The sequence below is a fragment of the Lutjanus erythropterus genome, chromosome 4 (assembly GCF_056507025.1).
Source record: "Lutjanus erythropterus isolate fLutEry1 chromosome 4, fLutEry1.hap2, whole genome shotgun sequence".
NCBI lineage: Eukaryota > Metazoa > Chordata > Actinopteri > Lutjaniformes > Lutjanidae > Lutjanus > Lutjanus erythropterus.
This window is the reverse complement of record NC_139320.1, coordinates 24073647-24087512: the sequence shown is the minus strand read 5'-3', so window position 1 is coordinate 24087512 and position 13866 is coordinate 24073647. Positions and strand designations below refer to the sequence as shown.

The 13866-nt window shown below is 37.8% G+C and overlaps 1 protein-coding gene across 1 annotated transcript in view; it reads right to left on the bottom strand.

Moving 5' to 3' along the window:
• gbe1b (glucan (1,4-alpha-), branching enzyme 1b) overlaps positions 1-13866 on the bottom strand; it is a 167279-nt gene that overhangs the window by 66742 nt on the left and 86671 nt on the right. The gene's annotated exons all lie outside the window — the stretch shown is intronic.

Sequence of the window (13866 nt, the reverse complement as noted above, 5' to 3'; positions counted from 1 at the left end):
CAAAAACACAGAGGTTATAGAGAAAAATACCAGATTTACCTAATCTCTCTCTGAGCACAAATACAGCCTGGTGCTTTCTTTATTTTACAGAAGGCTTAAGTGTATTATTTCCCACTGTTAGATCCTTAACAGGGTAATAAGGGACACACTGTCACCAGATTATCATCCGTTGTAATTGTCATTATTTTGCGTTTGTTTAGCTACTTTTTTAAAACCACAGCCGACATCTGGACAGATACAACAAAAGATAACTGTAACTAATTACTTTTGATACCAAATAATAAGCAAAGTAGTGTTATTACTCTTTAAAGGGGCAATAAGTAAAAAGTAACTCATTACACGTTCTGAGTTGCCCAACACTGATTATACGAGAACTTGTTTATTTACTTTCTTTTTTTTTTGACTCTGCCAAAACAAATAGTTCTGCCACTGGACTGGACTGTTGCCAAGCAACGCGAACACTTTCCTGCACACTAACATTAGCTTGCTAGCTACTTTGTGTAGGTCTACGTCTTGATCTCTCTGGCTTATGTCCATGTTGGGATCTCGTTCCGCTTCCAAACAGACTCTGGTGCAGTTTGTTTGCGGTTCGAAAGCAAACAAATCAACCGCAGGATTTTACGATATCAGACACGTTATTTTAGCCAATTTAAGAAGCTAAACTACTAATGCAAAGGTAACATGTATGCATGTAATTGCGGGTATTTTTCCTGATTAACAGATCACAGGCTGTTCAAGCTGCTGTTCTTGTATTTTACTTTGTGTCCTTTGTCAGATTAAAAAGCGATCCCACCGTGATAAACCCTGAATCATGTACAAGACACCTCCTGTCTCTATGGTCTGTACCTGTCAGTCAATGTAACGTTAATGTAGGCTAACAGGGATTAAAACATCTGTAAAGCAGAGTGATACATGTAGTTAAAAGTCCCACTGATGTTTTACCAGCACTCATGGAGTGTCTCTCATCCAATCAGAACTGTTGTATAACACACTTTAGTTTACAGTACAGTTCTTCTATAATCTGTCCCTAATTACCTTCTAAGAAAATCTAATAAAGGGCCTAATACTGTCTAATAAAGAACATATTCTTTATAATCTTATCTCATTTGAAGTACAGCTTGTTATGTCCCATCAGTGTACCATAAAATAAAGTAAGACCAAGTTTTTAAAGTAGCCACACTTCATTAACAGCGTAATTGCACCGGCCTCTCTTGCCTTTATTTACTTTCTGTTTTCTAATGGTTTTATTTTATAAAGTCTAGTGGAGATGATTGATTTCCTGTGCAGGTTGATTCAGCGGCCCGTGGCAGCCTTTGACTCTTCTTTTCATTTCAGCTTTAAAGAAACACATTGGACACACCTCCATTAGGTAATCATTTCCCTCTCCTCAACGATAACACAGCAGTGTTCCTCCCTTATGCCTGCATTAATCACCATGTTAATAACCTTCCTCTGCCTCCTCACAGCTGAAGTAAACCAGATAGCAAGGATTCGCTATAACGATGAAATATGATGGATTCTCTGCACAATACGCACATAAATAAAATCATCATTTGTGTCTCATAATATATCTGTGGCACGGTTATCTGAGATGAAGGAGTTTCAGTATGATATACTGCATCCAAGGAATGTTTTTAAGCAGTCATTAGAGGTTTTCAAATTTTTTACAGCCTCTTGTACAATCAAATCATGCAGAGCAAGAGATGCTAGGGGCTTTATTTAGATTATTGCTGGTGCAAGTGTGTTTAAGGCGTTTCTAACCCAACTTTTTCTAGTTGAATGGGGCCTAATCTGGGTGCAAAGTAAAGTGCAAGGAGCAAAGGAGTTGGATTTAGTCTTTTAAGTATTTATGACTGTTTTTTCCACAATATTTTCATTTAAATTTTATCACATAAAATTGCTGCATTAACACAAAACAAAAAAGAAAGTAGGGCTGCAACTAACGATTACTTTCTTTCTTCTCGATCGATCAGCCATTCAGTCCACAAAATGAGAAGGGCCGAAAAATGTCCACCACCGTCTAAAGCGCAAGATGACATCCTCAAATGTCCTGCCCCGTTCACACCCCCAAAGACATCTAGTTAAATGACAAATTCGGCAAGTTGGAGATTCGAACGGGGATGCTGAAATGACCAACTGATGATGAGCTGATCTCAGTTTAAATCTCAGGCACTGTGATTTATCCACCAGTTGGGCGGGTGTGGTCATAAAAATTAACTTTACAACAGATGGGTTGCAGGTGCATTTAAGCATGAGGCACAGTGACCATATAAAATCTGACTTCCATTGTGTTTCTTCCTCTACTGGAGTTATTAACTCGGTGAGCGTGATGTTACTATTACAGACAGGACTGACGGCCAAAACTACAAAAGCAAAAACACAACTTGTAACAGACCACAGCTGTCATTTAAGGAAGAAAAACAATGAAGGTTTGCAGCATGACTCTCAGCATGGCAGTGTTAGTGGATCACTTCACCACTTTGGTCCAAACTAACATATTTCAGCAACTACTGGAGAACATTTTGCACAACATTTATAAAACAGAGGATAATTTTAATGACTCTGGTGATCCCATGACTTAAGTAGACTGACATTTGTCCTTTCAAACTGAAGTCTCTTAGCAACTATTTTTTTTTCTTCATCTGGCCAACATTTCACTGTGCCCAAAACTTTGGTGTCTAACTAACTATCTGCAGAAAAATGACATTTTACTTTGTGCTCAATGCTAACTAGCAAATGTTAGCTTGCTAACACACTAAATTAAGATGTGAACATGGCAAATATCACACCTGCTTAACACCAGCCTTTTAGCATCATCAGTGTGAGCATGTTAGCATGCTAAAAGTTCGCATTTAGCTCAAAGCACCACCATTGTGGCTAGACACCTCACAGGACAGCTAGCATAGCTGTAAAGCAGGTCTCTTCAACTGGCATCCCGTGGGTCTAATCTGTCCTTTGATCATTTGTAGGTATAAAAATAGACACTTATTTTATTCAAATGTTTTTATCAGCATCAAACTGAATGAAAAAGTGCAACAATTTGTTTCATAAAACAAAAAGCTACTTCTAATCTAGGACTACAAAGGTAGTTTTCCTAGTTTAGGGTTTTATAAAAGGTGTAACTCATCTGATTGCCCTGTTGGTTCTGGAGACGGAGTCAAGCAAAATGTTACCATGACAACTAAAATTGATGGGTAGAACAAAAGTAAGAAAAAGTTATTTTTGTTCAAGAAGTTGTGCTAAGATTTTTCAGCCATGCTAAAGGGTTAAACCATAACTAAAAGTTTGTTAGCTAATGTTGATGCTTAATTTACGGTGGTTCCAATAACGATATGATTAATGGGGGGCAACCATGTTTACACAAGGTTATGTCAGACAGCTTTTCAGCTGGCACATCCCATTACTCCTCTACAGCGCCCTGCATCAGATAAGGGCCTGACAGTGACACAGTCCCCTCAGTAATTAGCAGCACAAGAAGGAGCCAAGGATCAATGTGTTTTCCATCGGACGGATTCTGGCAAAGGAGATCAATGAGGGAATCAGAGGGGAAGGGAAGGCGAGTGTCACAGAAGGTTTCAGATGCAGTGCAAAAAAAAAGAAGAAGAAGCTGCAGACATGATGCAATGGTTATTCGCAACTTGCTAGATTGATTTCTTGTTAGTGTGTTAATGTACACTCCCACTCCCAGTTTGCACGTTAAATACGCATTACTGGTGGTGGGTTCACCCAGTTCATCCATAACCACGAGCCTGAAAGCACAGTGAGCTCAGATTATCAGTTTGAAATGTATGAGCAGGAAGCGCTGGCTTTCAATTCCGACGTCCAAGGCCGCAGTATAATGGCTGCCTGTTGCACTGCGGCGCTGCATGAATACGGAGCGCCGGGAGAAGTTTTTAGCTCAATAATTTAGACTGTAAATCTGCAAGGTTATCTTAAGTCGCTGTGAGCCCTGAAAGTCAGGAAGTGCGAGCGCTTCCATTCTGTCCCTGCTGATGTAATGATAAAACCACTGAGGCGTTTCATTACTGCCACGCCACTCGCTGCTTTAATGTCATTGACACCAGAACATCCTTTACAGTATCCATCTCTCAGCCTCTCAAATACGGACGCTCCCTCTGTCCTCTCGCTGTGTGGTGTTTGCTATTGGTCATGAGTAAATAAATGGGTTTTTCGAGGCTAGGCACTTCAAATTGATTTGCTTGCTCAAACAATTTGCTCTTGCTCAGCACTGACTAAATGACTCTCCCTTCATTGATCCATTGACACGGCACGTCATCTTAGATCTACTTGATTTTCTTCGTTTTTTTTTTTCCTCTGTTTTCTTGAGCGTTTGTCTAATGCTCGCCCAATTGCCTGAACTTTGGAAAGTTCTCTGAGATGAACTTCAGTGCGGTGTGTCTTTGAAGAAACTTTTTTTCTGATTTTGTGTTCTTCAGAGGAAAACTTTTAAGTTTCATTCGTTATTATTGTTATCAAAAGATGATAGCACCATTCTTTTAGTCAGCCAGACAGCACTTCTCAAAAGAGAACAATATTCCTTTCTCTGCCTCCTTAACAGTGGTCTCCTTTCCATATCTCTGCTCTTCACACCACTGAGCGTTACTTGACAGAATGGGGTAAACTAAAGTTTGAATTGTGCGCTTGCCTTATTTGTCTGAATAATTCTGCAGGCTCTGATTTACAGCTGGCGTAGGCCGTTCCATAATAACCTCTAAATATAATTTAATTCAAGTGGTCTGAGAGAAAACTAGACTTCTGCCTCCCCTCTTGGCTCTGTTTTCAGGCTTTAGAAAGTCTGGGCTTTAGCCAATAATGTGCCGGTGCTGGTGGACTGAAGGGCGTCTTCACTTTGCCGTCTTCATTTCAGCCGTCTTTATCAAATAAAAGGCATGAAGCAAAAGATATATACTTTAAAATAATTAGTTATAGCCCTACTGAAATGTTTTGTTTGGAACTTTAGCTATTATGATCTTATTATGACTAATTAATTGATTTTAAAATATATTCTAAATTATTTTCATCATGCACAGCCTGCCTATCAATCACATTTTTAAAAGATGCCTGAGAACGGCTGCTGACTGTGAACCCAGCGAGCATAATGAGAGATTAGCAGTGTAATAAACTACACAACAGATGCTACACAGCTAATGCTATAACACTTTAGCTGCTAGTCAAGATGGAACAGAGCTCACTGGTTTATAAAACCTCACACTGGTGACCAGGAAGATGTTCCTCCCTTTTTCACCCTCCCCCTCAACTCCTTCACCACCGGCGCCTGCAGAGACAAAATCAGATCATTCAGACATGGCTAACTTCTCAGATCTGTTGGCAGTAGATGAATCTACATGCCAGGCCAAATTGCATGCTCTTCCCATCACCTGAACAGTCAGTGTAAAGACTTTTTCAGCTACAAATCAGAGCACTGATGCACACAGAAAGACTAAATAGTCTCTCGCTGCTGGCGTATAGAAGGGAATTTATAGAGACTTTAAAATAATTGAATCATTTACGACCAAGCCGTCAGCTTACACAGGTAGACTGTTTCCCAGTAAAGTTTCATGTAAATGTCATTTTGGGGAATGCTGCAACCAGTCAAAAGTTTGGACACACCTTCTGATTAAATATTTTTTCTTCATTTTCATAAACATCAGATTAAACAAACAGTGTGCGAATCTGTCATCAAAGGAAACCGCTTTTAGGAATCTAAAATATTAAAGAGCAAAAACTTTTGCACACCTGTAGACAAACAGGGGCATAGGAGAAGACCATGAGTCAACAATGAAAAGCAATAATAGTCAGGAACACTGTCTTCTGTACTTGCAATCAAATATTTAAGAACAACAATGTTATTAAATCTGTGACTGCAAGAGCAGAGGACTGCATGTGGGAGTGTTTTGCTTCATAGAAATTTAAAATAAAAAAAACATTTTGCTTTGTTTTCACATTTTCTGCCAACTATATTATTCTATATATGTTAGTTCATAGTTCTGATGTCTTCAGTATTAATCTACAGAGTAGAAAAATAATAAAAATACAGGAAAAACACTGACTGAGACGGTGTGTCCAAACTTTTATGGTTATCTGTTGTATTATAGTTCTATTTTGCTTCATGTGATAAGCTTTTGTAAAGAATGATTGCACTGCGGTGTTTAAAATAACAATCAAAGACTGGAATATACAATAACAGAAGCACTTTTTATGTGTTGTTGTTTATGTGTTGTGGATATGTTGAAGGCAGGCTTATATAGAGAGTAAAGGATGATTCTATGTTTTGTGGAGGTGCACGTCAGTCTGAGTTGTAGTCAAAATTAGATGTGGCACATCCACTTTTTCCTGATGCACAATCACACTCTTTTTTTCTGGCTGCACTAGTGGTCGGTGATGTAGTTGATTGCTGAGTCTCAGTCCCAAAACATGAGTATTTCATGACCTGGGAATGAAACTCAACAATCAACAATCTTCAGACCACCAATCCACAGCATCTGTAATTTGACAACGTGGGAATGAGACTCAACAATCAGGTGTTACGGCTGCAGTTCTAAATAGAAAATCAATTGAAATGAGCTATGTGGAAAATGGATCAAAATCAAAAGCACTAAAAGCAAACCTCAAAAGACAACAACCACAACAGGCGTAGCTTACCAAGGTGTTACGTATACTTATGTATCCTGCAGCTATACTTTTTAAAGGAGAATCTGAAAATACGACTGACAGCTGTCAGTGCATAAAACCAATAATCTATTGACTTAAACAAGTCAAGACTCAGTAGTCTAACTGGTTAATTATACTGGGCACGGCACGTCTGCACCACAGTTTGAATCCCCCACCAGCAGCATTTTAAACCTGATTACCCGATTATGCTGACTTGCTTACATTTTGTTTTCTACTTTTCTCGTCTTTTGCGCTTCTACCATGGATGAGTAGGTTGCTTAGTTAGATAGTTTCTTTTCTGTCTGTTTTCATGATAGTGAGTCTGCACAGGGTCATTTATTTTGAAAGCTGACCAGATTTTTCTCCACTTTCTCTGTGTCTGACTTCCTGACTGCTCCATTTGTTCTGTGCAAATTGATGCAGCATCTGTCAAAAATAGACTTGGCATGTAATGGCGTACCGCTTCTTGGACGCGCTGAGGAATCACAAGCATTGTGTAGAATGGCAGCGTTCAGCTCCGGCTGATGTGGTGCAGCCATAATGCGACACATGCCTGGTGGAATCAATCTGTAACAATGACACAACTGTCAGTGCTAAATATATATATATGTTTAAATAAAAAAAATCGACTCATGAGCCCAAAATCAAGAGTCAAATCAAATCAGGAATTTTTGTGAATCCCCTACTCAACTATCTGCTTACTGCACGTTCAAGGAAATGGAACAAAATCAGCTGTAACTGTTGAAGAAGGAAGATTTTATTTTACTTTATTTGAGTAGTTTTCCAGTTTTCTAGAGTGGCTCTGGTAAAACTTCTCAAGAGTTTGTCCTTTCTCCAAATCTATGACACAACAGCCCACAAAACCTGACAAATTAACGGATGCATAAAAGGTTTATACCGAGGGAGTGGAGGACAGCCACAGACGTGATGGAGTATCTATGAGCTCCTGCAGTAAAACTGGTAATAAAAGGCCTCCAGTCCAGACTGGAGCAAACTGCGTCAGAAAGAGGAGTAATCTTTGATCTGGAGGTTAAAAACTGCTCACAGCCAGGAGGATGAGAAGTAAGATCACCATTAGGGCAGATTTTTACAAAGCAAAGCAAAGAGAGACAAGTTTTCACTTAGACTGCATCAAGACAGGTGAAGGACAGGGAAGGGATTTATAGACACATTCTATAGTTTGGATTTAAAGTGAAAATATATACACAGAATACCAGTATCTCAGTACCTTGCATTTTACCACCTCTGATTTCAATTTAGTTTACTTGACAATACACAGAAAAGTCTGATACAGAAGATAGAAATGCCAGGATTTACAATGTGCAGCCAGTGGGAGGCGTGATCACAAACTTAGTACAAAGTTAAATATAGAGTTCATATCAGGGCTGCATTATTAATCAAAATATGGAAATTGCAATAAGGCCTGGTCCAAATTGAAGAAACAATCTTTTGATAATAACAAAATGTGTCAAAACATACTGTTATTATAAATTAAGCACTGTGGTGCGACAGATGCCTACAGATCAAATTCTCCAGCAAAAATTTTCTTTTTTTTTTCAGTGACCATTTAAATGCAAAAATTACCATTCAGACTAAACTCGTACCTCATATCTCAAAATAATCACAATATAATTTGTTTTGCATGGTGTTCAGCCCGAGTGCATCGTACATGTTTTATATAAATTACTAATGCTGCTGAGAGACAGTCATCCACATTAAAACAAAATATTAATGAAAATAATACAGGCCCTCTGGTTCTATTCATGCTAATTGTGAACTGGACGTGGCTTTAATAAATACAGTGAGTTCTTATAATGAGCTGCATGTCCCTGTCACGCTCTTTTATTATTGAACTATTTATCCAGATTAAAGCTCTTTGATCTGCAGGAGTGCGATGCATCAACCAGTTAAAGCCCCTTTGATAATCCTTAAAAGGACGAGCACACGTTTTCAAATTTTCAAATTTTCATGAATTTACCTTTATTTACAACCTTTATTTTCTAATTTGGACTCTTTTTCTCCCAGGATGCATTGCCCATTTAGGGTATAAATTTAACATCCCCCCTTAGTTTAATAGTTCATGTTCAGACTTTTACAACATTTTATAAACAAGCTACTTTCTTTCATGCTTGTATACAGAGTTTTTAAAAAAAAGTGACAAAACTGAACAACACTGAAAAGCAAACAAATCTAATATTTGAACAAACAACAAGCTATTAAGATCCATAAACATCTTATCTGTTTTTTTATACAACCATCTTCCCTGCAGGACCAAATGAAAATGAAAATCTGCAGAATGTTTTTTTTGCTTGTAATGTGACAGAAAATATTCATTTAAGATAACAAAGATGGTTTGGAGCTAAAATAAGGATGCAGTACATTAAAATAATGTAAAATAACTTCAAGCAGAGCTGAAGAAATATTTAGTAAAAATTAGTAGAAGCTATAAGTTTGAGATTTTTTCCCATCACCAGCAGAAAGTGTGAACATTTGTTAGAAAAGTAAACCGACCTAAAGGCCACTAAAATGCAAAGTTCAATGTGGAGCAGATGGAGCAAAAAATACTTGGTGAAACTATTAATCACTCATCTCCCAACAATTATCACTTCAACACATAAACAAATACATTAATTAAAAAATACATGGTAATATGGTTGATAATATTCTGTGTTTTACAAGCAGCATCTCCATTTGTTAAAAATCTGCAGAAAATGTCGTCAGAATTGTGCAGCAGAGTGCGTGTGAAGCTGCACGTGTCTCCAACAGGGAGAAACACCACCGACTCTTTCCTGAACTGTACAAACTGCTGACGGAAATTCCCTGAAAACATGTTTACACTGGTAAAATTAATCAATAATACGCATTTAAAAGTGAAATATAGAGCGCTCAATATTTCACACCTTTATATTATTGATCACCTGTAAAGTAAAAGCCTCAAAAGACGAGTCTATCCGTCAGCGACTGTCCCCAATTTACCCTGATCTGGACGATCGATCCTCCAGAAGACAAACATTTAATGCCTGATTATCAAAGCTGTGGAAACGTAAGTCATTATTTTTCAACAAGAACATATAAAACTGTCCTTAAAAAAAAACATAACAATACTCAGTTCATGGTCAGTGTCTTTGTCCGTGTACACCGCCATCTTCCATCAAGTCACCTGACCTGAGTACTTGACCTGTCCCCCTTCAGCGTTGATGATTGTGTCGGCATGCTGCCGCCTAAATCTTTTTTTTTTTTTTCTTCCAGAGGACTGGTGCACGTGCAACATGGATTCTATAGATACATCTTTAAAGATTTATATTTTTATACTATACTCTCATACTCTGTTCAAGAGCTGCCTAAATCAGCAACCATGTGAAAGAAACTCTTGAAGATTGTCCTTTTCTTACTGAATACATTTAAGGAGGCCAAAACTTTATTTACAACAGATGTCAAAAACAAACAAAACAAGAGTAACAGTTCCTGAAAAGGAGTAGGTATAAGTAAAACTCATATTTCCCTACTCTGAATGTAGTATGATATAATATAACTTCCCAAATTTAGTTATGACCAAATATAAAACACAAAAATTATCCCAGATTTATTTACAATGCAAATTAAATATATGAACGATTATCCCACGATCAAAACATCTGCAGCTTAAGGCTACGATGGCCAGAGAGCAACTGCTTTAGTCTTTTATCTCACAAAATATAACCGGCTGACTTAATAAAATCGCTGTCAAATTGACTTTTCAAGTGCTGTTTTTCACTCCTCATGACTGCGATGCTGCAGTGATTGGTGGAGAGTAAAGGTGGCTCAGAAAATCCATGAGAGACAAAGCACCAAGAGTACAGAAAAGTGTGCCTTTTAGCTATACTTTAGCCAGAGAATCAGATATAATTACTATCAACTGTCCTTCAGCTGCCCACATGGGGTCAGTCCTCTGACACGCTGCTCATTACGAGCTGCCCTGTTATGACTGTCCGTCGAGAACAGCTGCTTTGATTGTGCCTCTTTCCCCCCCCACACATCAATCCACTTAGCAGAAATTCACAGGGTGTTTCAGTGTTTCTCCTCGAGTTAAAACTAGACATCAGAGCTAAAACTGAGTGACAGCGAATCCGAAGAGGCACTGAAGACACGCTTTGATTGTTTGGACTCGGAGCTTGACCGGATCACCTAGTCACCAGGTGGAGCTAAAATGCTGTGGATCACAAGTGAGACGGAGAGCGGCACATCGAGGGGAGACGCACTCCCTCCAACCAAGGTCAACTTCCAGCATCATTAATTATCACTTTATTATCTTTACCAGCAGGCCTCGATAGAGCCACGCCGCAGCTCAGATGATGTGTTGAAAACGAGGAGCGTCTCAACAGCGACTGAGAATTGGATCCATTTGACAAAAAAAAAAAAATGGAAGGAAGGAAGCCATGTGATCTTCGACATCTTTTGTCCTGTATTTCACCATCAGCTCCGGAAAAGTGAGCATTAATGTCAACCCCACTTCAAAAGCCTCCTTTGATGCTCATCATCAGGCTCGACTCATTGGTGGGCGAGCTACTCCAGAGACGCATCCACGAAAGACACGCAACAAATCTAATAACTGAGCACTTTACCCCAAATGGAAAGTAAGTAAGACGGGCTGCTTCAAGATATTTTGCACCGTCATGAATTAAGATATCTTGGTTTGAAATCTGTTTGAGCAAACAAACCCTGAAGCAAATAAAAACTGCACTATTTTACAGCACACTAAGAAGACAAACTGTATGTTGGATTCAATTATGCAAAAACTAGAAATAATGTGTTATTTATTGGACCATTATGAGGTTTTATTAGAGAGTAATTAAGGACACATTTTACTTTAGTTGATAGTAGAGTTCTGTTGTAATGTGTCTCTAATTGCCCTCTAATAAATTCTAATAAGGGTCTAACGATAGGAAATAATATACTTTAGTTTATTTCCCAGTTTTGTTATAATATGTTTCTAATTGACCTCTAATTAACTCTATTAAAGGTCTAATAGTGGGGAATAATACAATTTAGTTTACAGTACAGTTCTGTTGTAACGTGTCTCTAATTATCCTCTAATAAAGGCTAATAAGGGTCTAATTTATTTCTGATTTATTTCTAGTTTTAGTCTGATTTCACACAAAGAACAGCTTGTTATGTCTTTTTAGTGTACTGTTATAAAGTGTGACGCAAGATGATATAAAGATGTTTACAAAAATAAATAACAGTACAGCACAAAAAGACAGCAGTGGTATGTATCGCTCATCAATTAAAGATTTATGGTGAGGCCTGTTTGAGCGTGTTGGCCGTGGAGGAACTGGATGGACAGAGGAATAAACGTGTTTGTATCTGTTTGGTGAACGCTCGGGGATCGTTGTGTCAGCCTGAGGGGAGAGGTTCAAATTCAGGAAGAATACAGTACATGAGGGGGATCTGAGGGGATGATTCCCCTCACCGCTCTTTTAATAAAAAATGAAGCAAACAGACGGACGCTGCCTCACGATCACGACCCTGATTGGCTCTTGACTGGTCAGTGTCACATGGTATGTATTAATATGACCTGCTGTTATTACTGTACGTATGATAAAACCATATGTCCTGTGATGTGGTGCAGCAGTGGTATGTTGGGTCATATGTGATAGGAAAGATAGAGCTGAATCAACATGATTATACAGTAGGGCTGTGCACGATCAGTTTTCTTATTGATTAAATGCTGCAACCCTGACTAGTCAGCACAGATATACTAATCAATCAAACTCATTATTAATATTTTAGTAATGTACAACAGCTACTTAAGCTGCATTATGCAACATTTCTGCATTAAAATGTCTAAAAAAACATATATATATGTTATAAGTTCTGTGAAGGGGTGTACATGTGTTGAAACATATACATGTTCAAATGCAGAGAAATCAGCAGTTTATTGAAGGTAACAGTGTTTCCTGGTAGCCGTGTCTTGCTAGTTGCTATAATCTACAGGAAAACACGGAGTGACAGAGATGATGCACAGAGACGTCATTATCTGTATCTGTTCAACCAACAAACTAATCTGTCTCTGTTTTTCTGTATTCGGATAGAAGACCAAAAGAGGGTGTGGTTTACACCAGAGGTCACACTGACAAATTGAAAGATTCCATTTTGCATTGGAAGCAGAAACTCTTCACAGTACAAATATGTAAAAAAAATCTTTAATTTTAAGGGAATAATTTTACATTTTAGATTTGTTAACTGCACTTCACAGTACTAGAATATTACACAGATATATTAATATGACAATATGTTATAATATTAAAATTAAGTAAGAAATATCTGTTTTTTTATTGCATTATTTGTTCTTTCTTGAGTAACAGATTCAGATTCAGGTGCATCCTTTATATGTCAGATTCTTCAGAGAGTGAGAAAGGGAGTCGGCGAATGTGACTAAACATAATGTGATTAAAACTTTGACGTCACCTCGTTCTGCCTGAGTTACATCAGATTGATTTTCATCAGCTGTGGCTGGTTGTTTAACAGTGCAGACAAAAACTCCCATGATCCCACACCACTTCACGACGTCATCAAACTACATCTTTTGTTATTGTTTTAATGTGAGGGACCCCTAGTGGCAGAATTTATATACTCTACCTTTAGGATACGATTTGGTTTTTGAACAGTGAGATTAACGGCTTCAGATGGCTCAAAATATTTCTGGGGGTCAATGGTTCAAAAATCGTGCTCAGTTTTGACTGTTTTCCATTGAATCGACAGGGATATTAGTTTCCAGCCTTCCCTATCACACATGAGCGACATACTTTGCATTTTGCTAATTCTATGTCTGAATGTTTTCATTGGAACATGTGCAAATGAAATCCATCCACGCAAAGACATATTTACAGTATATTAGTGCTGCAACAGACAATTCTTATATATATTACAGATGAATCTGTCAGCTGCTTTTTTTAGTTAATATATTTGTTGTTTACACTGTTTAATGTCAGAAAATAAACACGTCACAATTCTTAGAGCCAAAGGTGACATCAACTTGCAAAAATTATAAATAGTTTATTAAATAAACTATATTTCTCACATATTTATTTCTATCTGAGCTACAATGATATAAAACAGAAAAAGTAGGAAAGAGAAACAGAGGAATATTTGGTGTTTTTGCTTCCTGGGTGATTCAAATTAGTGAAGAATTATCATAATTGTTTTAACACTAAAATATACCATGGGAATTCTTGA